Source organism: Zalophus californianus, chromosome 9 (assembly GCF_009762305.2).
Source record: "Zalophus californianus isolate mZalCal1 chromosome 9, mZalCal1.pri.v2, whole genome shotgun sequence".
NCBI lineage: Eukaryota > Metazoa > Chordata > Mammalia > Carnivora > Otariidae > Zalophus > Zalophus californianus.
In genome coordinates this window covers 77845988-77873117 of record NC_045603.1, presented here as the reverse complement: position 1 = coordinate 77873117, position 27130 = coordinate 77845988, and the positions used below count along the sequence as shown (strand labels likewise).

At 40.8% G+C, this 27130-nt stretch overlaps 1 protein-coding gene across 2 annotated transcripts in view; it reads left to right on the top strand.

Moving 5' to 3' along the window:
* The first annotated feature begins 7565 nt into the window (after positions 1-7565).
* The window catches only part of FAR2 (fatty acyl-CoA reductase 2), a 144484-nt gene continuing 124919 nt past the window's right edge, over positions 7566-27130 (top strand). The window contains exon 1 of one of the 2 annotated variants that reach the window (XM_027595190.2): positions 7566-7937. The gene's annotated coding sequence lies outside the window, so the exon portion shown is untranslated. Of the gene's footprint in view, positions 7938-8238; positions 8498-27130 lie in introns of those variants that run through there. The other variant, XM_027595192.2, reaches the window with a different exon arrangement.

Here is a 27130-nt window from a genome sequence, read left to right as displayed (position 1 = left end):
TCCAGCTGTAATAGAGCATTGATCTGTTTCTCCTTGCAGTACTATCAGGTTTAAGCTCTTGTATTTTGACATTATATTGTTAGATTATTGTGTCTTCTTGGAGGATTCACCACATTATCATTAACTAATACCCTTCTTTATCTCTAATAACTTTCCTTGCTCTGAAGTCTGCTGTTTTTAAGTAAACATAGCCACTCCTGCTTTCTTTTATTTAGAGTTAGCATGGAATATCTTTCTTCATCCCTTTACTTTTAATCACTCCGTGTCTTTATATTTAAAGTTGATTTCTTGTAGACTAACATATAGTTTGGCTTTGTTTTTTGACTCATTCTGACAGTCTTTTAATTGGGTATTTAGAACATTGATATTTAAGGTGATTGTTAGTATAGTTGGTTTAATATCTCCCATATTCGTGCCTGTTTTCTATTTGCTGCTCTTGTTCTTTGTTCCTATTTCTATCTTCTGCATTTGTTTTGCTTTTGTGGTTTTAACTGAGTATTTTATATGATCCCATTTTCTCTCAGCATAGTAATTATACTTCCTTTTTTATTTTTTTAAGTGATTTCCCTAGAGTTTGCGATAAACATTTACAACTAATAAAGTCCACTTTCAAATAACACTGTCTAGCTTCATGGGTTGTGTGAGTACCCTATAATAACATAGTATTCCCAGTTCCTCCTTCCTATCTCTTTGTTCTTTCTATCATTGCTGTCATTCATTTCACATATCCATAAATATATATATATGAATAAGCATATATAGTCAAATACACTGTTGTTATTATTATTTTAAACAAACCGTTAGCTGTTGGATCAATGATAAATAGGAAAAATAAGGGATTTTATTTTATTTTCACTTATTCATTTACCAATGCTCTTCCTTTCTCTATATAGATCTGAATTTCTGACCTATATCATTTTCTTCCTCTCTAAAGAACTTTTAACATTTCTTCCAAGGCAATTCTACTGGTGTCAAGTTCCCTCAATTTTTATTTGTCTGAGGAAGTCTTTATTCCTCTTTTACTTTTGAAGGATAATTTCGCATGGTACAAAATTCTAGATTGGTGGGGTTTTCTGGTTTTTTGTGTTTTTTTTTTTTTCCTCTAACACTTTAAATATTTCACTCCACTTTCTTCTTGCTTGCATGTTTTCTTAGAAGTTGGATGTAATTCTTATTGTTGTTCCTCTACAGCTAAGGCATTTTTTTCCTCTGACTTCTTTCAAGATTTTTTCTTCATCTGTGATTTTCTGAAATTTAAATATGAAATGCCCAAGTGTAGTTGTGTGTGTGTTGTTGTTGTTGTTTGGTTGGTTTTTGTTTATTTTTAAACCTTTATCTTACTTGATGTTTTCTGAGCCTTCTGGATCTGTGGTTTGGGTTTTAACATCAATTTAGGGAAATTCTCAATCATGAATGCCTCAAATATTGCTTTGTCCCTTTCTCTCTTCTTCTGGTCATCCCATTATACATATGTTACACCTTTAAGTAGTTGTCCCATGGTCGTTTGATAGTCTGTTCTTTTTTCTTGTTTTTTTTTTTGTTCTTTTTCTTGCTGTTCAGCTTTGGAAGTTTCTATTGTCAAAACCTCAGTCTCAGAGATTCTTTCCTCAGCCATGTCCCATCTGTTTATGGGCCCATCAAAGGCATTCTTCATTTCTGTTACAATGTTTTTGCTCTCTAGCATTTATTTTTGATTCTTCCTTAAAATTTCTACCTCTTTGTTTATATTATCCATCTGTTCTTGCAAGTTGTCTGCTTTTTCCATTAAAGCCATTAGCATTTTGGGGCACCTGGCTGGCTCAGTTGGAAAAGCATGCAACTCTTGAACTCAGGGTATTGAGTTCAAGCCCCATGTTGGGTGTAGAGATTAATTAAAATAAAATAAAACTTAGAAAAAAATAAATAAAGCCCTTAGCATTTTAATCATAAGTATTGTTTTTATTTTTGTTTTAAAATTCCTGGTCTGATAATCCCAACATTCTTGCTGTATTTGACTCTGGTTCTGATGCTTTTTCAGTGTCTTCAAACTGTGTTTTTTGCCTTTAGTATGCCTTGTAACTTTTTGTTGAAAGTTGGACCTGAGGTACTGGGTAAAAGGAACTGCAGTAAATAGGCATTTAGTAATGTAATGATAAAGTGTGTGGAGAAGGGAAGCCTTCTATATTCCTATGATTATATCTCAGTCTTTTGGTGAACCTGTGCCCCTAGGCTGTGAACTTCACAAGTGCTTCTCAGTCCTGCCCCCTCCCTCCTTAAATGGGATAGGAGAGGTGGAGGGGCTGGAGTTGGGTAATTCCCTTACCACAGTTAAGTTAGGCTCGATAAAACCCCAACAGGTGAGGCTGTGGTATAATAGTTTCTGGTGAGGGTAAGCCTTGTTAAGAACAGGATGTTCTGGCTTATTTCAGATGATTCCTTTTCCCCACCTCCTGCTGGCAGCACCAGGGAATTTTTGTCCAATAATCACTCTGAGGATCCGGTAGAGGAAGTAAAACACAAAAAAGTGTACCATCCTCCAACCCCATGAGTGTGTCCCCTTGAGTTTTTAACTCAGAGTTGTCCACACTGAGTCTCCAGCAATTCATCAATTATAGTTCAGGTTTTTTTACTTGAACTGGTAACTTGGAGGTTTCTTCTCATTGGTTTCTACTCCTGTCTGTTATTACTTTTTCTATCCTCTTGTCTGTTTCTCCAATTTCAGTGGTAGCAGTCTGCCCTGTGATTTCACTTTTCTGACAAATCTAAGAAGGGTTGTTTACTTTTCAGTTTGTTCAGCTTTTGACTTGTTAGGATGGAATGGCAACTCAGAGCATTCTTTTTTAATTAAAAAATTTGAAAAATATGTTTAAGCAAATGCATGAGTGTGGTCATATGATACCTTAATTTACATTTTAGTCTTTCTCTTTTTTCCTCTTTGCCTTGTGTACCTCCCTCTAACTTCCTCCACAAGTGTTAGTGCCTCATTTTTAAAACCACAGTAACATGTTAATAACCTCATATGTTTCCTTCCATGTTTTTCTCCATGCTTTTATAGACCTATATATCTATGTACACAAGTACATATTCAAAGTTATTTGATATTGGTTTAATAGAAACGTGATCATATCACACATGTTTTTCAGCATGTTACCTTCATCACAAATCAAATGTCTTGGAAATTAGTGCAATTCAACTGGCATAGCTTTAATTTTTCTTTTTAATGTCTGTGTAATAGTCAATAGAATATGGCTTTAATTATTCAGCTGTAACCCTTTTGCACTCTCATAATGGGATTCTCAAGAGCATTCTTGAAAGACTCTTGATGTTTATGACCCAAGGTTTAAGAAACCATCAGCTCAGAGTACACTAGGAATCAGGAAATACTAGTCCTTACCTATTACATTTACAATTGTCAATAAAAGTGTTACATAATTTTTAAAGACTTATATATCTACATAGGAAAAAGAAGATAAGAGAAAAAAATTGGTAAGATCCATATCTAGCTGCTTCATAAAGGGGACAGACAATGAAAAACAATTTTCCTTATGCTGAAGAAACTCCCCAGTAGAGTAGGAAACAGTACTCTGCTAGGGCTGACACTGCCACCTACCATCTAAGTGAGATTGGCAGGATTCTGAGATGGCCTCTAAAAACACACTCTCTAGTTTATATGCTGTGTATAGCCCCACGCCCTTAAACAGGTGGGACTGTGTCTATCATGGGTTTCACTCTTGGGACTACATTGTATGATGAAAGTGAAGGCCCCAAGTCAGCTGATTTTGAGTTAATTCAAAGGGAGGCTATCCCAGGTGGGCCTCACATAACTGCAGCTTTTAAAAGGGTCAGATTTGAAGAGAGAAATATTTTCTTCTTCTGGCCTTAAAGAAGCAAACAAAAGTGCTATGAGAGTGTACATGGTTAGGACTAGAAGATGGCCTCTAAGGGCTGGAAGCAAACCCTGGCCAACAACCAGTAAAAACATGGGGCCCTCAGACCTGTAGCTGCAAGGAAATAAATCCTGCCGACAAACAATGAGGAGCTTGGAAGAAGACCCCAAGCCACAGACCAGAGATCAGAGCCCACACTGACATGGGACTCTCAGCATTGTGAAACCCTGAGCAAAGAACCCAATTACTTCATGTCTGGGTGATCAACCTACAAAACCTCAACATAGTAAATGGGTATTGTTTTAAAGCACTAAGTTGATGATAATTGGCTATGAAGCAACAGGTAACTAATACAGTGACCATAGACAAGACATGAAATCCAGACTTGACCATGCTAAAGTAAGATAGTGGGCCTCGAGGACTAGCTTTCTAGTTCCAGAACACTATATTTTTATGACTCTACTGTAGATGAAAATCAAACCTCTGTTTCCTTGATGTTATCAGTCAACAGAAACAGTTTGTGTTTAAAGAGATAGCATTCTTTTGGAAGACTGGCTTTATTCACAACCTCCCACTTGACAGCGTCATTAGAATGATTTGATGTATTACTTTGGGTCTGGCACATTTTGTAAGTATTTTGCATATTAAATAAAAACTTCCAGGCAGATTTATAAAGAAACATTTATTTTATGGGGTTGAATAAAATGGTAAGTCACTGAGCAATAGTGAGGGAGAAAAGACTTTGAAAGTAGAAGTTAGTTGTAATAGCCTATTTCTCAACATCGACCATGAACAACGATGGTTTTGAGATAAAACCCTGAAGACTGCCCTCTAATCAGACCAGCGTAGGACTGAATGTGTATTAGCAGGAGTTGTATGTGTATGGTGTGTGAGGATCCAGAACAGGACACATTGAACAAAATCAGAACCCTTTGTCATCTTAGCTGCACTTAAGCCTATTGGAGGGTTTATTTTGCAAGATGATGAAATCTTTAGCATGTCCCTGCCTATCCCTTCAAAAGTGAATGAGAATTTTAAGATAACTCTATTAAAATACCCACTTGAAAAGGTCTTGATCCATATTATCTCTTTTGTGAAAAAACAAAAAAGTAAATATGTGGAATTGCAGCACAAATTGTTCATACTCATTTCCTCGGGCTGCTGTAATCAATTACTGGGTGGCTTGAACCACAAGAATTAATTCTCTCACAGTTCTGAAGCTAGAAATCTGAAATCAAGGTGCAAGGTCATGCTCTCTGCGGAGGCCGGAGGGAAGAATCCTTCCTTCTGTCTTTCGGCTTCTGGGGGCTGTCATCATTCCTTGGTTTCCTTGGTTTTGTTGTTGTTGTTGTTGTTATTGTTGTTATTGTTGTTTGTTTGCCTCATCACTCCAATCTCAGCCTTGTCTCCACATCACTTTTTCCAACAAATCCTCCTTTGCCTTTCTTTTATAAAGGCACTTAACATTGGGTTTAGCGCACACCTGGATAATCCAGGATTAATTGCTCTCAAGATCTTTTTTAACTTTGTTACATATTCAGAGACCCTTTCATCCAAATAAGGTAACATTCATGAGCTCCAGGGAGGTATCTTTTAGGAGTCACCATTCAACCCACTACATTGCCTCTTTTTGTTTTTACCTGTTTAGGGTTGAAATGTGCCCTTCTCCACCCACCTCCCCCATTGTACACTGAAGTCCTGACCCTCAGTAACTCAGAATGTGACCTTATTTGGAAATAGGTTGTTGCAGATGTGATAAATTAAATTCAGATGAGATTAGGATGAGCCCTAATCCAGGATGACTGGTGCCTTTATAAAAAGGGGAAATTTGGACATCAGGGAGAACACCATGTGGACATGAAGGCAAAGACTGTAGTTCCACAAGCCAAGAAAAGCCAAAAATTACCAGCCTGCCACCAGAAGCTAGGTGGGAGGACTGAAATATTCTTCTCACAGCTCACAGAGGGAAGAACCCTGCAGACACTTGCTCTTGGACTTCTAGCCTCCAGAATTGTGAGACAATAAATTTCTGTTGTTTAAACCAGTCTGTGTACTTCAATATGGCAGCACTAGCAGACCAATACATTATCCATACATAAATGTCATTTTAAATGGTGATAATCAAATTACAATGTTGTAATCTATAATAATGTTGCATTTTAGTTGCCAACATTCCACTGAAAGTATGTTTATTTTCTACTTATAAACGATGCTATAATAAACCTGTAACTTTGTCCATATGGCATTTCCCTTTTTGTGGATTATTTCCTTTGGATATCTTCTAAGAATTGGGAATCCTTTATCAAAAGGTGCAGAACAATAAAAAAAACTTTTGAGTGACTGAACATTTTATGTCTTGGAAATGTGTTGCTAGATTGATTTCCAGAGTTGTAACAATTTAACCTTCTATCTGCCGCGTGATGAGGGATTTCAACATATTCTCACCAACATTTGACAGTATCATTTCAAGTACGGTCATACACGTTTTGGGAATACGTTTTGATTTCTTCTCCAGTAGGGGAAGGGGTAACAAAAAGTATATTTATCATTTCAAGTACTGTCATACACGTTTTGAGAATACATTCGGATTTATTTTCCAGTGGGTGAAGGGAAGGGGTAACAAAAAGCATATTTACTTGGTCCTAACTTTTTCTTTCTCTTGCTTTCGGTCAGCCACCAGAGGAAATTAGCCACATTGTCTTTAGGCTACGCTTTGCTTGCCACATTTAATCAAAGAGAGCCCCGTAGAAGAGAATTCAAGATGGATATGAATTCTTTTTAATGCAAAAAAAAATGCTCATTTCATTAATTCCATCCTTCATGAATTAAATTTTATTTATTTGTATGTCGACTGTTGTAATGAGGACAGTGAAGACAGCTTCTAGGGCAATATTCATTTTGTTTTATCTTAACACACCACATTTATTTGGGAATTTATCTTCCACCTTGTTCTAGGAATTAGCTTGGGCGTTGGCCCGCATTCAGCACTTTGGTGCTGAAGCCTAGGACGGCTCCACTCCCCTGCCTGTCGTCCCTCTAGAAGTCTTCCCTGACAACGGATCCAGTTTTTCCGTTTAAATATTAACAGTGACCGAACCAAATCCGCAAAAAAGCTACCAGGCTAAGAAGCAAAACGTCTTTTTTTTTTTTTTTCCTTTTCCTTTTAAGCTGTTGAAGCGCTTCTGAGCAAAGCTGCAGAAACAGCAGCGCTCATCCCGGGTCCTTTCTAGTCTCCTCTCCACCTGCCCACTCCCACCCGCAGCCGACGCAGACAGAGCCTCAAGTCTGCCCTCCAAACCCTGGGTATGAGTAGAGCGTGCCTCCACCCCCGTGAATTTTTAGAAGGACGCTGCGCTCGTCGGTCATTGCAGGGCTCCTCCGCAGAGTGGAGCGGATACAAGATCATCCCTCCCACGGAGTGTGTGTTACCCACACTCTCAGTGAACTCGGATTTTGAGGCTGTATTTTCTACTAGGGTGGGTAGGGAAAAGATGTGTCCCCCAAGCATTCAGACCAGAACCTTAGACTTTCTGTCTCTCTTCCCCCCCACCCCTACTTCCCTCCTCCTCTCTTTCTGTCTCAAGGTGTGGGAGCATTTCTTTTCCAGACCAGAGAGGGGCGCCTTTCTAGCTCCCTTTCCCCTCACCCACCGATTAAAAAAAAAAAAAATGGGGAGAAAACGGAAAAAAAAAAAAAAAGCCCGGGAGTAATAGCGAGCGTCTGTGCTGGGTGCTGAATGAATGGAAGCCGCGGGGCGGGCCTGCGCGCACCGTGCCGTCGCCCCGCGGCCTGTAAGGGCCCTCGCCAGCCCCGCGCCCTCCTCCCGCCGCGGGCTGAGGCCGCCGCCGCCACTGCGCCCCACGCCGAAGCCGCGGCGGCAACCAGGAAGGTCGGAGGGAGGGTGGTTTCCTCCAGCCCCACACCCAGTCTCGGAGCCGGATATATAGTGTCACGTTTGGGAGCCGAAAGCCGAGAGCGCTTTCCCCGCGGCTGGAGTACTTGCCGGAGCCTCGGGGAAGGACCGGGATTCACAGGACTACTGGTTGAACCCCACCCGCGCCGGAGGAGCAGGTATTCTAGGGGCCGCAGCCCAGCGCTCACCGAGCCCACGCCTCGGAGGCCACGCGGGGCTGGGGGCGGCCGGGGAGGCAGGCTTGGCCGGTGCGCGGGAGGGGCGGGTCCCCGCGAGAGGGTGGGCGTGCGGCCAGGAGGCAGGAGGGAAGCGTCTAGGGAGGCTCTGCCCCTGCGGGCGCCCCCGGCCGTCGGCCGGCGCTTTGGGCGCCCGCGCTTCCCGCCGAGGTGGAGCGCCCAGGGGGTGGCAGCGGCGGCGGGCCAAGCCGGGCCCGAGAGGGTTAACGTGGGAGCCGCGCCTGGCAGCCAGGATGGAGGGAGATAGGCTCCTGGCCACGTCTGGCGGCGGCCTCCTTGGCCCCAGGTGCTATTCCTAAAGAGAGCACGGCGATTCCGGGCCACGTGTGGAGCGGCGCCGGGTCCGCGGCCCTCCCTGCGCGGGAGAGACCGGCTTGCTTCCAGGCCCCGCGGCTCGTGCTCGCTCGCCCTGAGCCCCGCGCCGGGCCGCGCGTCTGGACCCTCCCACTTCCACGCCGGCCTCGCGGAGGCCCCATGCCCAGGTGAAGAGCGCAGGGGTGGTTGGGGTGGGGTCTGCTGCTGTCGGAAGTTTGCCGCCTCTCCCTGTGGCCTGGGCGTGGTGGAAAGAGCCGGGGAGCAGGTACCGTATAAGACTCCAGTTGGAGTAGATGGCTAGCGGGAGGGCTGCTCACACCTTGGGAGAGATTGATTACCCGCGGGGCAATTCCATTCAATTAAAAGGATTAATAACCAACTTAATCCTAGAAACCAGAGGAAAGCTACTCTCACCTGCTACTCACCTGCCCGCCTACTCTTTCACCCTTGCGAGATGGGTAGAATTAATGAACACTTACTCTTGGATGGATGAGCTACCTAGTGTGAGCAACCAGGTCCTCGATGGATCTGCAAGAGCTTTGGCAGCTGGTTGAATCGTGCGGAGTGCCCCATTGTACCATGAGCAAGGACAGAGTAGGGACAGCAGGGTGACCAAGAAATTCAGGTTAATGGTACTTTTCTACTTGTTCGAGGTGCATCATGAGAAGTTTGACACTGAGCGAAAGGAAATTTGAAAACCCTCTGGTTTCAATTACTCATGTCTCTACCCCCATTTATATGAGTTGGAGATTTGGCTGAGAAGCAAGCATATTTATTCTGAAAGGGCAAAGGGAATAAAATTTTAAGGCAGCCGCTCGCATTGCAAGAGCAGGCTTTTCAGCACAAGGCACATTTAGGGATATTTGTGTGTGAAACTTCCAGGAGATGGCTGTGGGGTTTTACCAGCCAGACTCGGGTGTTGAAGTATTTCGCCTGTAGTGTTTCTCAGGATGCAGGTCTTCAGAGGGCTCTTTTTCTATTTCTGAGGGCATTTTCTGCACCTGCTTTTTTTTTTTTTTAACAAATTCCTACCTGACTCCTACACCACGAGTTGGTAAATCTTGCAGTGAGGCATTTCTCCTTTATTTGAAGGAGGGAATGTGATTTCTAATTACAGAAGAGGGAGCAGCTTTCTTTAAGGGGGTAAAAATCAACAAAAGAGCTCATATTTGGGTATCACGTTGGGGTTTATTAAGAATTTGGTCATTTTGAACATCTCACCATTTGCTTTCCTATCATCGGAAGATGCATTTTGAGTGTATTTCTGGCAACATCTGGGCAGTCTTAAGAATTCTTTGTTTTGCTTTTGTTTTTGTTTTTTTTTAATTAACTCCCGTGCATTCATGAAAACTCACTCATTCACAAGCACAGTCTCCAGAAGGATCATGCACAGTGACCACCAGCATGCTTGTCCCTGACATTGGGGGCTCTGTGAGGACATTTTTTACTCTTGGAGAGTCATTCTTCATGCTTTATTTTGTTGACAGACCACTTTAAGAATCCGATGAAAAGCTATGGAATATGAAAAACAAACATATGCACATTAAGAAAGAATTCTGCCTATGGTTTCAGAGTTCACAGCCTCCTTGATACCCAACCAAATGTTAGGCGTGCAGAGGCCCTGAGCAGGGCCAGCTTCATGGAAACGCAAACTGTGTAGTCACGTGGGGCTCTGAACTTAGAAGGGCCCTGCACTTGGTTTAATGTTCTGTCACTGTCAGCTCTCTTAATAATTTTCAAACAAGGAGCTCCAAATGTTCATTTTATACTAGATCCTGCAAATTCTGTAGCCAGCCCTGACCCCAGGTTAACAATCCTGTTCTAGAACTTACTAACAGTATTGTGGTAATAGTAATCCTACATTTTAGGTGAATTCTCCAACACAATCCTGAAAGTTAGCTGCTTCATACCTATATCATAAAGCCCCTCTTCTTCATGCTCAGTTTCCTTACGGACCAATTAAAGATAACAATGTCTACCACTCTATTCACCTTAAAAGACTGTTGTGAGGATATGCTAGATAAAGAGATAATAATTGTAGAAAGGTCTACTTCCCTTGAACAGTTCTATGCTAACAAAGATAGTATTGTTACAGGCTTAACTTTCGTATTCCAGGTTTCAGAAGTAGCTTGAGGAAGATTGGTGGCAGAACTTTTATAATAACCCTTATATTTTGATGGGGAAGAAAATAAAAAGTAGCTAAGGTATTCAGTACTTTAAATATTCCTTAACAACCTTATTTGGACAAGATTGGAATTGGCAAGTAAAGTTGCAGAATAACTTCTCGGATCCCAAAGTCACTTCCTGAATTAAATGGATGTTTGGGTCTAATTCATCCAAAAATCGAGCAATGAGAAACTGAGTCAATGATTGAAATGTTTTTGCTTCATTTGAGTTCTAAAAATCCATATTTTCCAAGTCTTGAGCAAGTCATTCTTTTAAATATTCTAGGAGATACCAGCAGTATAAAGTCCACCAAGTCCACCCGGTCCTTCACCAAGTTGTCTTCACCTCCTTTAACACTAGAGGAGGACCTGAAAAACTTCCGGCAAGTTCTCTGTCCACACTCTTCCTCCCTTAACTACTTTATCCCAGCTTTCATTCCCAGTATGATGGCAACACACTCCAAAATGTTGAGGAAGAAAACAGTGAAAGGAAATGAGTCCAGTCTCCATATCAAAGTCTTAAAATGGGGGCACTAAAGGTGATGGATAGAGACTTCTTTCAGGCAACTACTCTGCAAAGGCATGCTGTGTACTTGGGGTTATGAAGTACCAGGTCCTGTACTCCATAGACTTACAACAGCATTGGCAAGACAAACTGTAAAGATAAGGTGTTAATTAATAGTAACAGATGAGTCGTTACAAGGCAATATAAGAGTACACACCAAATGAATCGTACAGAATATAAGTACAATGAGTTCCCAAGAAGAAAATAAACTGAAATGGTTAGTGAAGCTTAAGAGGAGAGCTACAGGAAACATCCCTTAGAGCTCTGCTCCCGACAGAGATGAATGAATGAGTCTTCTGGGTGATTAGTGTGCAAAAAGTGAAAATCTGGATGGAGCTAAGGTCTCATGTAAGGGAGAGGCAGCAGATAAAACTATCAGAGAACTTTCCAGTGGCTAGCTTCATTCATGTAATAAATAATCATTGAGCCCTTTCTGTGACCAGACACATTGCCAATTTTTCCACATTTAGTGTTAAATAGGCAGATGCGTTCCCCATCTTGTGGAACTTACAGACATTTAAAAAACAAACATGTAATAACAAATTGTTGGAAGTAGAATGAAGAACAGGGTGCTATTTAAGAAAAAAAAAAAAAAAAAAACAGAACGGGCGCCTGGGTGGCTCTGTCGGTTAAGCGTCCAACTCTTGATTTCTGCTCAGGTCATGATCTCAGGATTGTGGGATGGAGTCCCTCATCAGGCTCCCAGCTCAGCGGGGAGTCTGCTTGGGTCTCTCTCTCTCCCTCTCCCTCTGCACCTGCCCCCCTGCTCGTGTGTGCGTTCTCTTTCTCTCTTTCAAATACATCTTAAAAACCAAACAAAACAATAGGAATGGATTCAGATGTGGTGCTTTGGGAAGGTCTCTTGGACAATGAAAGATTTAAATTGATATTTGAAAGAAGCATAGGGGTTAGCTTGGGAAAAAAGAAAAGGAAGGAAAAGCAGTCTGGGCAGAGGAGGTAGCAAACGGGAAGGCTGTAAGGAGAGGGAAAGGCTGGAAATGCGCAGGGGACAGAGAGGAAGCCTGGGTGGCCGGAGTCTGGTGAGGAGATTGCTGAGAGGCTGGACACGAGTGTGGAAAAGTAGGTAGGACCCTGATCGATTGTGTAAAACCCCACAGATCTTGATAAAGATTCTGAATTTTATTTTGGTGGGAAGCCATTGAAGACTTTGAAGCCAGGGACCATTAATTTATGTTTTGAGGCGATCTTTACGGGTGCAGTAAGGACAAAGGGCAAGAAGAATAAAGGATTGGGAGAAGGCAGACCAGTTAGGGCAGAGTGCCAGGGACGGTACTGACAGGGAGGGTGGAGGGAAGGGGACAGACTTGAGATGTATTTTGAAGGTAGAATGGATAGAACTTATTGATAGATTCGATATAAGAGGGTATGAGGCCAAAAAAAGTGTGAGAATGAATTCTTTTCAGTAGATACTGCTGACAGTTTATAATCCAAAGCAATAGACTCGTGCCCATGATTTAGAGTCGCTACAAGAACTGAAAAATGAAATGGAAGCTGGTAACCCTCCTCAGTACCTCTGGAGAATATACCAGGCTGTTGAGGTAGAGGTCAGAGATGGGAGGGAGATCTTTTGCTTTTCATACTATCATCTGTACTGTTACGATTATTTTTAAGCCATCATGTATTTTGTCACTTCTTAAAAAGTTACCACAGCAACAAATACGGCTCCTGTTTTGTTGGTTTGAGCACACGAAGAGACTATGGGGTCATTTCTTAAAAGGACAAAAATTAGGAGAGAAAGTTCTGATCCTTACCAAAGTGATTGGTTCTAGAACATAATTCACTTCCCTGCTTAAAACCTTTCCGTTCTTTCCCCTTGTTTATATCAGTGTTTCCCAAAACATAGTCTGGATCATTAGTGTTTTGGCATACTAATAACAGTTAAGTGAAGGGGGGAAAAAAAAGCTTTCCTGATCATTTAAGTTTGAGAAACACTTGGTTTAACCTAGCTAAGCAGTTTTCTTGCAGGAATCCTCAGAACCTTTAATTTACCAATGCGTGCTAAGAATCAAGAAAGAAGGGATATTTTATGCCACATTTCCTAAACTTATTTGACCTTGAAATGCTCTTTTGGCAGAACATCTAATAGAGTCAGCATTCAGCATACCACACTTTGGGAAATGCTGCCCTATATTAATAGAGTAAACCTTTTAACATTCACAGCTCTCTATTAACCATCTGCTTCTCTCATCCCTTTCATGCTACTTAGCTGGGAGGAAGCAGGAGATCAGAACTGACGCTGTTAATAGGCTTTAAGTTCATGATGAAACCATTCTGCTATATGGATAAGAGATAAAGAGATGCTCATAAGCAAGACCTACAGTCTGATGAAAAATTACTTTTTATTTGTGTGTGTGTGGTTTTTTTTTTAATTTCCACTTTCATGGCAAGGCTATGCAGGGCCTCCCTGAGGTCCATTCTGTCAAGTCTAGATTTACACATAAGGAACCTTAAGCATAGGCAGTGGGGAAGACTTCACAGAGCCTATTGTGCTCCATGGTAGGTCTGGGCCTTATTTGATGTTCATAATATATCTCTTACAGGGCAACATGATGTGAATGCACAGGGTGTCTGTAGAAGCAATGATTTTGCAATGAATTTCCTAGATCTTCTCTCCGGGCCCCCAGTGCATTTGCATGGGGGTGAGGGTTGGAGGCAGGAATGCGATCTATGACCAAAGAACAGTGCAACCAAAAGAACAGTACAGAAGAAAAAAGTTCACACAGCTATGGACTCTGACCATGGCCACGTCCACTCGGTGCTTAGCCAAGGTGTGGGCAAACTATGGCCTAAGGGCCAAATCTGGCCCCTGCCTGTTTTTTGTATATCCCTTGAACCAAGAATGGTTTTTATATTTTTAAATGGTTGGGGAAAAATCAAAAGAAGAATAATGTCCTGTAGTGCAAGCAAATTATATGAAAAACAAATTTCAGTGTCCATAAATAAAGCTTTATTGGAAAACAGCCAGTATCATGTATCTATTCATCATATTGTCTAGGAACTGCAGTGTTCTACCCAGTGAGTAGCTGTAACACAGCAAAGCCTAATGCATCTGGCCCTTTACAGAAAATGCCGACCCCTGCTCTAGACTATTAAACTCACTGGCCATAATTTTAATAGATTTGTTTTTCATTTGTTTTCCATATTGGGGGGTAGTCTTAGTTCATTCAGGCTGCTGTAACAAAGTACCATAGACCAGGTGGCTTATAAAAACAGAAATTGATTTCTAACAGTTTTGGTGGCTGGGAGAGCCCACCTCCTGGGCTCATTGATGTTGATGAGGCTGATGTCCCAGAGTTTACTGCCTATTTTTCTTCTAGGAGTTTTATGGTTTCAGGTCTTATATGAGATGTTTAATCCATTTTGAGATTATTTTTGTGTATGGTGTAAGAAAGTGATTCAGTTTCATTCCTTTGCATGTAGCTGGTTAGTTTTCCCAATATCATTTATTAAATCTTTTCCGCATTTTATGTTCTTGCCTTTTGTCATAGATTAATTGACCATACAAACTTGGATTTATTTCTGGGCTCCCTATCCTGTTTCATTGTTTATAAGTGCCCATCTTTTCATTGTAACCTCACATAGTGGAAGGGGCAAGGGAGTTCTCTGGAGTTTCTCTCTCTCTCTTTAAAAAAAAAATGTTGTTATTGAAATATAGTTGACATGCAATGTTATATTAGTTTCAGGTGTATGACAGTGATTCCACAATTCTATACATTACACAGTGTTCACCATAATAAATGTAGTTACCATCTGTCACCATACATTATTACAATAATATTGACTGTATTCCCTCTGCTGTACTTTTCATGCCTGTGACTTATTTATTTTATAACTGGAACTTTGTACCTCTTAATCCCTTTCCTCTATTTTGCCCATCCCACACCTTCATCCCCGTTGGCAACCACCAGTTTGTTCTCTTTATTTATGAGTCTGTTTCTGTTTTTTGGTTTTTTATTTTGTTTTTTAGATTCCACATATAAATCATATGGTATTTGTCTGTCTTTGACTTATTTCACTTGGCATGATGTCCTCTAGGTCTATCCATGTTGTTGCAAATGGCAAGATCTCATTCTTTTTCGTGGTTGAGTGATATTCCATTGTGGTTTTATTTATATATATATTATACCTTCTTTAGCCATTAATCTATCAATGGACACTTGGGTTGCTTCTATATCTTGGCTATTGTAAATAATGCTGCAATAAACATAGGGGGTGTATGTATCTTTTTGAATTAGTGTTTTCATTTTCTTTGGGTAAGTACTCAGTAGTGGAATTACTGGATCATATGGTATTTTTATTTTTAATTTTTTGAGAAATCTCCATACTCCATACTCCCAACAAGGGAGTTCTCTGGAGTCTCTTATATATGGGTATTAATCCCATTCATAAATGTTCCACCCTCACAATCTAATCAGCTCCTAGAGGTCCCACCTCCAACCGTCACACTGGGGAGTAGATTTCAACATATGAATTTTGGGGAGACTCATACATTCAGTGTATAAATTGTAAACTGACTTACTGGAAACTCCTCAGTTATTATCACCATTGGAGTCATAACAATGCTACTTATTGTCTGACTAGTGTAGCTAATGTTACATGCCAGTATGAGGAGCAGAAGATAGTGTTGAAGATAATCACTTTTGAGAGTTACTCAAACATTTGAACTCCTGTATGGAGTGTGGACACTCAGGTAGACATAGCTAGAGCCACAAGAGGTAGAGAGGGTAGTTAACTCTAGTGTTACTTAGTTGTTGAAATCTCCTACCTCTGAGCACAAATTTACTGTAGAGTATTACCTTCAATTTTCATTTCAATAATGAGGCAAATCTACTTTTTGTTTATGTACTCTTTTTGTGAATATTGATGGTTTCAGGATGATAGTCTTAATTCAGGAATAACAGAAATAGACATTTCATTGTCCCCACCCTCCACTTATTGAATCAGTATTTTTGGCAGGAGAATCCCCTGGTGCTTTGCACGTAACCAGCACGGTTCAGGTACAAAATGTGGGAACAACTGATCCAAGTACTTCCATGGGACATAGAACCAGAAAATAGGATGCTTGAAGGTTGGTGCTTAGGTTTATCACTGCTATCATGAAATCCTTCCAGTTCAGTGTATTCAGTGGGAATCAAACAGAATGAAATATGGGGCTCCTTGCCAGCTACATTGAGCAGGAGATTTTTTTTTATGACTAACTCAGAGGCCTACCTTTAAAAAAAAAAAAATTGATTTTAGGAAACATCTCAATTCAGTAGGCTTTTTTTTTTTTTACTTTATTTCACACCTATACCACTGCAAAGAATATTGTATATTTCTTTGTGTAGTCAACAATGTGATTAAATAGGCAGTGAAAAAATTGTTCTCACTATAATTATGAAACACTAAGAGTAGCACATGTGTATTGTTTTCATCATGGTTTATTTTAAAAGTCCTAGATAAGTTTGTATCCTCAACCTCTGCAGTCCAGCAAAAGCATTTCCAAGCTGTCGTTGACAACATGTGGTCCCTGTGGCTTTTGGACATACTATTTTTTTTGTTGTTTTTGTTTTTAAGGTATTTTAACATCCCAGGCTCCTCCAGACATAGCCCCAAACCACTGAGGCACACATTTGAGGCGAGGAAGGGAAAGCAAAGACTTCCCTGTGAATCTGTGCAGAGAAAACAAGACTGTGGCCTCTCCCACCCCCTCTGCGTTCTTCTACCTCAGCTGAGGAGTTGTTGGGTCAGTAATATTTGCTGGTGAATAACAGAATGACTGCAGGAGGCAAGAATCCTATTTCCTGAGCCAAGAAATGAGAAAAAGTCATTGTGAAAACACTGCACATTTTAGATCATTTAAAAAAAATGATGCTTTATTTATCACAGGTCAGGGAGAGGATATATCCCACAAACATCACACAAACCTTAGTATCCTTAAGGGCAGGATAGTTGGAAATTGGGAAGCCCATTAAATTACATCTGGTCCCAAAGTCTTTGAAACCATTTAAGTCCTTCTAGTGTTGTTAGATCTACCAATGCACAACATTGTCAGGAACCTGGAGGAATCTGCCCAGGAGAATTTGATAAACTGAACAAATGAAGCTGTGTGTAGCAATTCAGTATGTGTGCATGTATTGGAGGTTTTGCTAATTTTTTTCAAAAAAGGACATTTAATATTAAAAGATATGTGGAGAGTAACAGCAGTAATAAAATCATCTTAAAGATGGACAGTATTCATTTAATAAAACTAGAGCCAGTTATCAAAAACTTAAGAGAAATTGTCCCCTTGTAAATAAGATAAATATTAATGAAATCAATTTCCTGTCAGTCTGCATATTTTTATTTCCTTTGCACTGTAGCTTATGTCTCATTCCGAATTGAATCATATTTCAGTTGGGTTTTGTTTACGCAAGACCTTCAGGATGTATCTGCCCTGAAGATGAGCAGATGATCTAAACGATGGGCACTTGTTCTCTTACCAAAAGACGTGGAGAACCTTAAGATCCACTCCCGAGACTATTCTCAACATGATGGGAATCTCTGATGGTCCGAAAGAGTTAACTTCTCTCATCTAAATGGGCAATTGTACCTGTCAAAACTCTCCCCCTAGCAGAATTCTGACAATGCCTCTCCCTTCTTTTCCTCCTCCTATTTTGGTCCAGTCCTGCCTGAAACAATAGTTATGCAAGTGCCACTGAGTGCATTACAGATCACAGGACTGCACATTGGTAAATGTAGGTCTCAGTTTCTGAAGGACAGGGTGAGGCTTTCTCAAATTAGATTGCTGTGAACTCCTAGACCTACTATATGTCCAGCACACACCACACTGTCTTATCTACTACACAGAGTGGGCACTGCAAATAGCTTTGCCTTCAGTATACTCATATTTTAAGTGGTAGAGTGTTTGAGTACCTTCTCTGTACGGAGTCCAGGTCCCCCGTTCTGTAAAAACAAAAAGCCAGTCCCAAAGACATAAAGTGACTTGTCACACATCTATTTAATGGATAAATGAATGTACACTGGTATCCAAATCGTCTGACTGCAAATCCCATGACCATTTCATTCATTTATGCCTTCATTCAGTCATACATTCACACGATACTTGGAGTGTCTGCCATGTGCCAGATAGGGTGTTTAGCTCTGCAAACATGATGATGAGCAAGTTATAGTACCCGCCTTTAAACTTTAGTGCCCCCTACTTTTTGAGCAATGTTTAACCAGTTACAGCTTTGGAGTTTGTGAAATCTTCCGGTAAAGATCTTCAGTATAAAATATAAAATACTCACATGTTTTTATTTCCCCCTTTTCAGCCTCCACACCAGCTTCAGTCAGTGATTTGACTTCCCATAGTCCTGCACAGTCAATGTCAACATAAGTATGCTGGCAAATGGAGTTAAAATGAAGTACTGGAAATTCCACAGGGAAGAGAATGAAAATTCTTCCCAAGGAAATGACGTTCCTCATTACTCACCACAGGTCCTGAGGGTTGATTAGCCTGGGCTCTTCTCCTCTCAGTTACTCCTCCCCCAAACCTGGCTGTGGAGTAGATTCCAGCCTCAGGCCTCCCCTTTCCTTTCTGCCCCTGAAGATAGACACACATTCTCTGTGTGTTTTAAGCAATTAACTGCTAGTCATTGCAGAAGAAAAGATAGGGGGGAAATTACAAAGTTTCCAGAATGATACCTTTGAGTCTTGGCAGAGGACCAGCAGCTGCTGACTCCCTCTGAGATGACAAGTGAAAACCCCCTTATCTTTAGCCATCCATCTTTATTTCTAGGAGATCAAAAACCAATCCTCTGCCTTAAAAAACCTTACGTATACTCTTAAATCTAGATAAGTATGGGATGGATGTGGGGAGGAGTATTGTGTCATGAAAGGACTTTTGGTTTTCAGTGGATTCTCAAAGAGGTCCTGACCAAAGCATGATTGGGGCCCCTGCTATAGGAATAATCCAGGGGACCATTTTACCTCTTTGAAGTGCTCCAAACCCAGGCCACTGCCAGGTCAGCCAAATCCCTTCTGAGGATGCCTCCCAGGGTCTGTAGAACTGTTTGGGATGCTTTGGTTCTCATGTTCCACCTTAGGTGTATCACATGACTCAGAGCATTAAGTTACTTCGAAATAGGGAAAGGATCATTCCTTTGCATAACGCTTTCCATCATTCTTCATTCCCTAGAGCAGCCTTACCAAGTGTGTGAGGCGCTAGTTGAGGTAGTTGTGGAGTGGACAGCGGGCGTCCCTAGTGCAGAAGAGCCTTTAACGCCACCGTCCCTTCCTGCTATCTGGCTGGGCATTCAGAGGCTAGTTACTTCACCGTTGTTTTTCCCCAGCGTATTAGTTTGCTTGGGTTGCTGTAACTAACTACCACAAACTGACTGGTTTAAATAACAGAAATGTATTGTCTCCCACATCTGAAGACTAGAAATCCAAGATCCAAGATCAAGATGTCAGCAGGATTGGTTCCTTCTGAAGGCTGTGAGGGAGGGAACTATTCCAGGCCTCTCCTGTTGGCTTGTAGGTAGCAGTCTTCTCCCTGGGTCCTTACACTGTCTTCCCTCTATACATACATATCTGTGTCCAAATGTCCTCGTTTACAAGAAAACCATTCGTACTGGAGGAGGGGCCCACCCTGTTTCCAAATAAGATCACATTCTGAGGTATTAGTGGTTTAGAACTTCAACAATTCAACCCCTGATACTCAGGAAACTGACACTTGACTCTTACACAATGGAGTAAGGTGATGAAACTATTTACAAATCTTTCTATGTTACTAAAAAAAAGAAATATGCATTTTTATGTATGAAATAATAATGAACATAAGTGATGGCTATTGCCCTTCACCAAGAGTTTCTCCTCCATGTAATTTTTATTATTTTTTTTATAACTTACATGTGGAAAAGTAAATATGTCATAAATATAATAAGGTGAATATGCTCAAGCACCTCTCAGATTCCAGCTTCCAGATCAAGAAAACAAAACATCATGGGCACTCCATATACCCTCTTTATGCTCCCAGCCAGTCCTACTGCCCCCCAAACTAACCACTCTCCTGACTTCTAAGTCATAGATTAGCTTCACCAGTTTTTGGGGTTATATAAAGGAAGTCCTATAGTACACATTCTTTTGTGTCTGGCTTCTTCACTCAACATTGTGTCTCTGAGATTCATCCAAATTGTGTGAATTTGTAGATTTTTCATTCTCATTGCTATATAGTACTTCATACTATGGATATACACATTTAATTTTTTTATTCCACTATTGATGAACATGTGTGTAGTTTCCACTCTGGGGTTCTTAGCAATAGTGCTGCCAAGAACACTCTTTCAGTTAAATACGTATATACATTTCCACTGGGTATACCTAGGCATGGAACTGCTTTACATACAGAACGTCAATGAAATCTGCCAAAGAATTCTCCAAAGCAGCTATGCACTTTATACTCCCAGAGACAGTAGTCAAGAGACCCCATTGTTCTGTATCCTCATCAACACTTCTTGTTTTTTGAGATTTATTTATTAGAGAGAGAGAGCATGAGCATGGAGCCTGATGCGGGGCCTCATCGCAGGACCCTGAGATCATCCCTGAGATCATGATCTGAGCTGAAACCAAGAGTCGGACGCTTAATCAGCTACACCACCCAGGCACCCCCAACACTTCTTGTTTTCTGTCCTTTTCATTTTAGCCAGTTTGGTGGGAGAGTAATTGCCTGACATCGTGGATATGCTTTTATTTCTTTGGTGACTGACAAGACTGAGAATCTTTTTTATATACTTACTGGCCATTTGGATTTCTTCTCTTGAGAAGTACCCAAGTCTTTGCCCACCCATTTGTCTCTTTTTCTTAATTATGTGTGCATATACTTTATATATTTTAGATATAATTCTTTTGTTGGATACATGTACTGTGAATGTCTTCTTCCAACTGGGGCTTCCTTTTTCACTCTCATAATTTTTTCTTTTGATGAACACAGATTCTTAATTTTAATAGAGTCCAATATATTAGTATTATTTTTATATAGTTAGTGCTTTTTGCCTACTCGCGGATCAGAAAGATGCTCTCTTCTAAAGGTTTTATTGTTTTGCCTTTTGTACTAAGATCTGCTATCCATACGGAATTAATTTTTTATATGATATAGAGAAATAATGCATTTTCCATCTGGATATCCAATGATGACTCAGTATTATTTATAAGAATTCTGAGTGTGATTGCAAGTCAGAGGACACAGTAGCAGTTTGGACACCTCAGTTAGAATTAACACATTTAAGCATAAAATCATTTAAAACACATTTTGCTGTAATGACATCTGAAGCCCATGTGACTATGAATATTCAAGAACCCGCAGTGGTAAGGTCAAAGTACTTATTTGACCTGCTTATTTGGACCTAATTTCTGGTGTAATGGGTTAGGTAAAATAACATAAATCTGTTTATTTCACACTCAAAAGTCAAAGTATAAAATTTAAAACAAATTTATGTCTGAGATATGGATGAAAAAAATCACTGTGTTAACAGAGTGAGAAGTTTATAACCAAAAGCTTAAAGAACAAAAAAATCTTATCTTCAGTTATTAAGGCAGATAACAAAGGGCTTACCTGTCTTCATTGAACTTACACATTAAATGTCTTACTAGTTACCCCAACTCACCTCAAGATACAAGATAGCAGGAATAATGAGAAATTGAAGGCAAGAAGATTAATTAGGTGGCCATCCATTCTTACATGCTTTCATTCAACAAATATTTATTTGGTGATTACTATTAGGTACTATGTCAAACCCTGTGAATATTACGAACAGTAAAACACAGTCACTGCCCTCAGGATGTTTGCAATCCAATGGAGAAAGACAAATAAGTCATCAATTATAGGGTGATATGGAATGGGAGCTCTGAGGTTTTTGGCAAATGAGACTTTCAACTCAGCCCAGAGTGGGGGTAGTTTTGGGAACTGCTTCACAAAGGAGGTAAGATTAAGTCTTTCCAAGTGGGTAGGGCAGGATGAAGGGTGTATGGCCATGAGGTCTCGCCTACAAATGTATATGGTGTGGTCTCTGGAGCTAGTCCACAGGCTTAGTGATCTGAGGCAAATGGCTTTATCTGTGCTTCTGTCTCCAGTTTGTAAAACGGGGTTTATAATAGAAAATACCATAGAGTTCTTGCACTGATGCCTGAATTAATACATGTAAACCATCTGGAAGAGTGTATTGGTACAGAGGGAGTATTCAGTGAGTCCAGTTATTGTCATATGCCATGGTTAAAAAGCTAAAATGGATCCTGAAGCTCTGGAGAAACAGCTATAGCATGAATCCAATGTGAAAGCTGAGACAGGGAAAGAAAAGACCAGAACTTCGGAATACAGACTTTCATCCTGATCCTGACCTCTGCTTGCTCAGGGACTATATCTGCCTTAGAACATGACTAGAGTATCTCTACAGTTCCTTCCAGCTCTCATGGCCTGTGATTTTGCAACTCCTGCCGACAGAGACTCAGTACATGTTTTTTATTCTTGTGGTAGAGAAATGAAAAAAATAAGATTTGATTCTGAGATTTCCAGCCAAGGGACTGGGTGAGCAGTGATAGCATTTGGAAAGAAGTAGGCATGTCCTGAACAGATTGGTGTGTGGAGACTGGGAATGGTATGGCACCAATTCGTGGGTAGGATTTTTAGGTTGGGTGAAACCACTTCCGTCATTTTAATTCAGTGTGGCGAAGAGGCGGTGTATTTTGGTAGTTAGTAAGAACCACAAAAACAGGAGCCTGGTTGCCTGGCCCAAAAAGTTTGACACTTTCTAGCAAGTCACTTAAGTACTCTGCATCTAGGTCCCTTCATCTATAAAATGCAGACAAAATGCAGGTAGCACCGTGCACAGTTGCCATGTGTAGGTCAAAATGGTTGAGTTTTGGCAATTCCACATGGTTCAACCTAGTAATAGACACTTTCTAAGGGGCTGTACTGAGACATAAATGAGTTCATATGTGTCACATGCAAAGGATAGTACTCAACACAACAAGGTAACATAGAAGTGTTTTCTTTATTATTAAGGCTATTTGTCTGGTTCAGAATCTACTACACCAGGTTGCATTTGGCCAGGACAATTAGGAATTGCATAGTATGTCTGTAGGTCTCTTTCCTTATCTGTATGTTCAGGCAGTCATGAGACCTTTGTTAGGCCACTCGTCCTTAAGGTACGATTGTGTTCACCCCCTGCCATTTTGCTTTTTCCAGTGCTTTCCTTGGTTTCTACTCAAAAGGGAAAATTAGCATCAAAGTTCCCAGGTTGAAGCTGGCTTCCTCTCCCTCTTCTTTTCTCCTCAAACCCCTACCATCCCTCCCCAGCCCAGTCCTTGGCATGCATGGGCCTAGGGTCCATCTCCCCCGTGTAGCGTGGGTATTGGCGCTCCACCATCTGAGGGCCCTCTGCATTCCAGACACCACATTGGCCCTGCAGGGAGGGCAAAAGGCGGAGGGACACCTCAGAGCGGTCTGGGGGTAGACCCAGAAGAGGGGAGAGCTGAGAGGCGGGTGAAAGGAGCCCCAGCCAACCCTAAGTCACGAACTGAGGAGTGGGAATGAGGCAGAGCCTGTTGGGGAGCCACGCTGTGACTGCATGACTTTTGACGAGTATCAGTGTGTCTGTAGGATGAGGATCCAACAGTATGTGAACTGAGATGCAGAGAGATGTTAGAGAAGTAGCAAAAAGAAAACTAGAAACATGCCCTTCCTGAGTAAAAGCAGTACTAGTACAGTTCCTTACAAAATCATTTACTGGCTGTTGCCCAGTGTCACCCATATATTAACCATGATTCACATTATCGGGTTGATATATATTCTGGTTTATGACTTGTCTTATGACTACGTTCTTTGTAGTGTTTTTTGAAGAACAGATGTTCTTACTATTAATGTTGGGGAATTTACCAAATGTTTTCTCTTTGTGTTGAGATTTTTGTGTCTTTCAACAGATCCTTTCCTATCCATGTCATTTGTGAAATAATTAGCTTGTGAACATCTCCTCAGTTAGACCGTGGTCTCAGACTCAATGTTGTAAAGATCTATCTCCTCTTGTTGGTGTCAGCGTGGTGACACCACACAAAGGAGGGAAATACTCGAATGATGAAATGCAGGATAAGAAATAATGGGTGATTAAAATCACCTGTACTGTTTACTGAACCTTTGAGAAGTCAAGGTGCTGTGTGAGGTAGGAGGCACTTTACAAACACTATTTCATAACAATCCTGGGGATTGCAGTTTAACAGATGAAGAAAATAAGGCCCACAGTGTTTAAAATATAGTCATTAGGCAAGCATTAATGTAAAAATACAGTCATTACTGAAGCATAATTTCGGTCAAGACAGACACTTCAAACTCAAAAATCTATTTTGAGGAGTGCCTGGCTAGTCGGTAGAACATGCATCTCTTCATCTCAGGGTCATGAGTTCACGTCCAACATTGGGCATAGAGCTTACTCAAAAGAGAAAAACATCTATTTTGAGCATGAGCCTAAAGAATGCTTTTGGTGTTGAAACACTCCCATTATTTGGATGTAGTAGACATGCTTGTGTTGAATATCATCAGATTTTCCTGAAAATCAATGAGAAATGGTTCTATATTCATTTTGGTTGGGCAGTTTCTCAGGAACAGAATCATGGCTTTGTCTTTATTCCCAAGAGACAGTTTATAAAATAATTGTGGCAGTAGGTAAATATTTGAAGCCTTGGAGAGGAAATTGACTGTTGAGGATAGTTCCCTTGCAAATTCAATATCTTTGAGCTCCCAGAGTTCTAATAATCTAATATACAGTGGTTGAGAAAAGAATAATCGAAATGAGAGTTATCAGGTATCCCTGTGTTCTAGATGTTGTTATATAGGAAAAGCAGGAAGCAAATGAACACCTGGTGAAAAGTTGTTCCCACCCCCCCCATTATCTATGGGAGTTAGGAGACTGCAGTTTATTTGATCAAAATTTAAGTCTTGGCTCTGACACTGGATTTGGCCTTAGCCAAATCACTCTGTATCTCTGTTCCTCAGTTCCCACCTCTCTGGATAATAACATCTACACTATTTATCTCCCAGATGGTTGTGAAAAAATACTAAAATGTGCACATGAAATGCTTTAAAAACTGTTAAGATAAAGTGTAAGATATGACAAGAGTTGCTACTGTTAATAGTAAAGTAGTATAATTGATAGCATGTAAGACTGGTAATTTTGTGTCTGTGTGTGTATAGGCTCTGATGTCTGTATCTATATATAATTTTGTACACAAATAATGATAATAACAATAGTAACCCTTTCCTTTTAAATTCTATTTTACACTTCTTGGAAGACTTCTACATCCATTACTTCATGTGATCCTCAGAACCACCCTGTGTGGTGGCCCAAACCTTGTCCCACATTTCCGTGTTGCTCATGTGGAACTCTACATTCTCACCAAAAGAAAGCCTCTCCTCTTTTGCAACTTCTGCAACTTTTGTCAGTCCCTGTTACCAGTACCTTTCACCTCCAGGCCCTTATCTGATATTTGTCAAATCTATAACTCACATGTGTCCAGTCCTTTCCAACTTCTGAGAGTCTCCTCAAGGTCAACACCCATGTGGAGGACACACAGCACTCTAGTGCCTTGACCTCACATCTTCATCAGCTTTGATGTCAAGCACTAAACCCCATATTTTTAGAAACCTACTTCCAAGACCCATCTTTGAGGAGAGGAGCGAGATGGTGGAGGAGTAGGAGACCTAAACTTCGTCTGGTCCCAAGACTCATCTTTGGGACTTCAGTATTGTTCCAGACTGCTACATATCGAAAGAGACATTCTTTCCTTCCAGCTCTCTTGCTTTTTTTTTCTCCCACCAAAGCTCTGATTCCAATACAGCAAGACCTCCGGTCATTTTTTGCCTCCTCTCTGCTCAACACACACACACGCGCACACACACACCCATTAGCTTCCTCCTGGCTTCCTTTCTTCCCTAAGTCCATTACTTTACTCCTTTGTCAGTTTCATCTACCACCTGCTTTTTCCATTTGTTTTCTCCTAAGTCCATTGTTCATGCCCCCACATTTGGATCTTGCCAACAATCCATTTTCTCTGCTCCAACCACAGGCAGTCAGCTGTTGCTGGAGAAAAGTAGGTAACTATTTGTGTGAAACAGGGATAGGACAAATTCATCTTTAACCTCAGCTGAACTTAACTGCTGCTTTCCGCTTCTTTGCTGGGCTCTGGTCTGTTTTCTTTCCCATCTGAAGCAGGAGTACCTTCCTTTACTTTCAGCTCTTTAAGTGACAAAAGATGACCTTGACTCATACTCCTTAGAGAAAAGAGAAGTAACCAAAGGTCTATCTAAGGTTCTGCTCCAACCTCCAAATTTATGTACCTCTCCACCCACTCTTATCTCTTTTCCTCCTATTTATTTATTTAAACACAAATTTTTTAAGCAAGCTCTATACCCAACATGGGGCTCAAACTCATTACCAGGAGATCAAGAGTTGCATGTTTCTTCAACTGAGCCAGCCAGGTACCCTTCCTCATTTTTAGAGGATGAACTAACCTTCCTTTATGCAGGGCTGACCGCTCCATCTTTTTTTTTTTTTTTTTTTTTTTACCAAGTGTGTTCCCTCTGAGCTTCTCCAGAGCCTTACTTCCACTTATTCTCATTCTCTCCTTTTCTGCCTAATTCCTCTGAGACTCAGCTGATGCTCAAACATCCTATTTCACCAACAAATGAACTTCCCACACATACCTTTATTTTTTGTCCTTCTGTTCTGCTGCTGCTACCCTGACACCCTGTATTACTTTTCCTTCTATGGTTGAACTTTTTGCAGAGGTAATTTACTCTAGCTGTTCTCATCAAGTAATCTGTCTATAGTTGTCATATAAATACTGGAATGAAGAAAGAGTTCATGAATTATCCTGACAATTTGGTGCTTTATTTTTATCACTTTCTTCTTCCATGTTGATAGTTCACCTTACTTAAGAAGACTGCTTGCTTTGGATGAGTATGTGAACATGACTTGCTTCTTTGACTAAGGACTAGAGATGGTATCAGAGCACTAACTGTGAAACCTCACGTTGAAAATGAG